This window comes from Eleutherodactylus coqui, unplaced genomic scaffold (genome assembly GCF_035609145.1).
Source record: "Eleutherodactylus coqui strain aEleCoq1 unplaced genomic scaffold, aEleCoq1.hap1 HAP1_SCAFFOLD_19, whole genome shotgun sequence".
Taxonomy (NCBI): Eukaryota; Metazoa; Chordata; class Amphibia; order Anura; family Eleutherodactylidae; genus Eleutherodactylus; species Eleutherodactylus coqui.
The window spans coordinates 939,221-942,260 of NW_027102012.1; positions in this window are offsets into that span (position 1 = coordinate 939,221).

A 3,040-nucleotide genomic window follows, 5' to 3' on the forward strand; every position below is an offset into this window, starting at 1 on the left:
TCCGAGAAGCTGGGCGGCCATCTTCAGGTCTCCAGGTCTGCTTTAGGGGTTTTCTCACTAGACAGTATATCCCATCTGCACAGGACCCCCAGTGAACAGCGCACTCTGAACGCACTGTGACTGGAGTAGCGGTGCGCATGCTTAAGCGCCATTTCACTCCCTTCTATAAGATGAATGGAGGTTGCTGAGCGCAAAAAAGCGATAGTCACGCATGTACACCGCTGCTCCATTCCACGAGGCATTCAGGGGGGATGCTGCTCTCTGGACCGCTGGGGGGTCTCAGTCGTTGGATCGTCAGTGATTAGACATCTGCAATACTGTGGGGTTTTCCAGAACTGAATTATTAAGCCAAGGATACAGACCTAATTTCTCCCCCAGATTTTTGATTTCAATAAATTGTAACTTGCCCAACTTTCAATAAATCATAACTAATTTTCTGCTGCCGTTGTATGAGGGCTTGTTTTGTTTTGTGGGAGTTGTATTTTTTAATGGCACTATTCAAGCCCTATAGAGGTATAAAAAGTCCATGTGCACTAATTATGTCCCATGTGAAAGGTTGCTTAATAGCAAGTAGAGCCAGGCTTCCACTAAATATAGCAACTACAGAGCCACACACTCCCACCCCAAACCGCAACTACAGAGCCACACACTCCCACCCCAAACCGCAACTACAGAGCCACACACTCCCACCCCAAACTGCAACTACAGAGCCACACACTCCCACCCCAAACTGCAACTACAGAGCCTTTACTTTTTGCAGTAATAAAAAGTTTTTTTCTTTTAGTCCTTTTAAGGGGATTTGAACTTGTGATTGTTTGATCACTCTTACAGTATAATGCAATACCATAGTATTGCATTATGCCACATTTTGACAGGCTTTGTGGAATTTTATTTGCAATTTCGTGGGGTACTGGTGGATTATGTCGCCACCGGAAGCTAGGGATTTGACAGTAGGAACACCCCTGTCACACCCCTAGCTCCCGATTGGCTCAATGCTTTAAGGTGCTAGGAGCGTGTGGAAGTATTTTTGCCTGCCCTGCCCTGTTATGGTAAGGGGTTAGTTTTCCCCTTAGGCTTAGCTTATTTGCTGTAAATGCTGCCATGTTACAGCATTTACAGCGAATAAGCGAAGCCAAACAGGAAAACTAACCCCTAACCAGGCAGGGCAGGCAAAAGTACTTCCACATGCTGCAGCCATCAGTCAGTGCTCGTTGTGGGCCGGTCTGCCGCCGGCGGTGTGCTCTGTGGCGCCCCGCTAATTCACAGTTGTGGTCTGCTGTCCCTCAGCCAGCGCCACTCCTGCTTTGGCCACTGTCTCCTCGTGCTGTGTGTAACGGCACTTGGGGTATTTCAGAGGCTGGCAGTCGCAGCCTCTGCACTGTCCTCTGGTGCCTCCAGCCTCTGGCAGCTGTGCAGCTCGATGCAGTCCTCTCTGTCGCTTCCCAGGCTCGGCGCTGTCCTCTGCCACCACTGCTCCCAGCCACACCGCAGTCCTCTGTCCCCAGCCAATCAGAAGTTGACAGGTGTATTATGTCGCCACCCCTTACTTCCGGTGACGACATAATACACCAATACCATTTAGTGGAAACCTTGTGGCTCTGTAGTTGCTGTTTAGTAGGGGGTGGACCTTGTAGCTCTGTATTTGTTGTATAGGGAGAGACCTCGGGGCTCTGTAGTTTGGGGGGGCGGGGGGACCTTGGGGCTCTGTAGTTATATTTAGTGGAAACCTTCTTGTTGTATATGCTATTATGGGGGAAGGGTGGGGAACCTTGGGGCTCTGTAATTGCAGCATGTGACTGCAGCATGTAAAGGGCTGTCACCATGGGTCCCCCCAGAATGTGATCAGGGAGTCCTGATGGGTCTCTGTGGAAGTCCCCTAAAGAGACAAAACGAAAAAAAAAATTGTTAAAAATTATTTAAAAAATAAAATAAATAAAATTAAATTAAAAACACTTGTCTGCCTTTACTTTATGAAAAATTAAAAATACAATTACACATGTGGTATCCCTGCGTCGTAATGACCCAGAGAAGGAAGTTAGTACATTATTTAACCCCTTAATGACACGGTCCCTTTTTTTCTTCTTTCCCCAATTGTTTTTTTCCTCCCCCCGTTTAAAAAATCATAACTCCTTTATTTATCCTTCGACGTCGCTGTATGAGGGCTTGTTTCTTGCGGAACGAGTTATATTTTTCAATGGTGCTATTTAAAGTACCATATAATGTACTGAAAAACTTTTACAAAAATCTAAGTGGAGTAAAATGAAAGAAAAATGACATTCCACCATCTTTCAGTGCGTCTTGCTTCTATGGTAGAGAAACTGCAACAAAAATGACCTGATAACTTTATTCTATGGGTCAGTACGATTACTATGATACCAAATGTGTAAACTTTTTTTTACTATAGCACTTGTATTTTTTTGCAAAGACATTTCATTTTTTAAAATTATTTTCTGCTGCATCTTCTGCGCGCAATAACTTCTTTATTTTTCCATCGACATACTTGAGCAAGGGCTCGTTTTTTGCGGGACGTCCTGTAGTTAACGTTGGTACCATTTTGGAATACATACGACTTTTTGATCACTTTTTATTGCATTTTTTCTGGGAGACAGGGTGACTGAAAAAGTGCAGTTCTGGCGTTCTTTATTTTTTTTTTCGGATTACGTTCACCATGGGGGGTAAATAATGCACTATTTTGATAGATCAGACATTTACGGACGCGGCGATACCAAATATGTATTTTTCTTTTATGATTTAGATTTTTTATTATAGATATGGCAAAAGGAGGGGGATTTAACTTGTATTACTTTTTTTCCCTAATCTCCCTACAAATTTTTTCACAAAAGTTATGCAATACATTATATATACCCAAAAATGATGCCATCAAAAAGTACAACTTCTCCAGCAAAAAACAAGCCCTCACATGGCCGTGTCAATGGAAAAATGAAAAAGTTATAGCTCTTGGAACGCGACTGCAAAATTAGTTAAAATTAAATGATTGTCCAATTTAAAAAAACCTGCCCTGATGGGCACGACAGGGGGG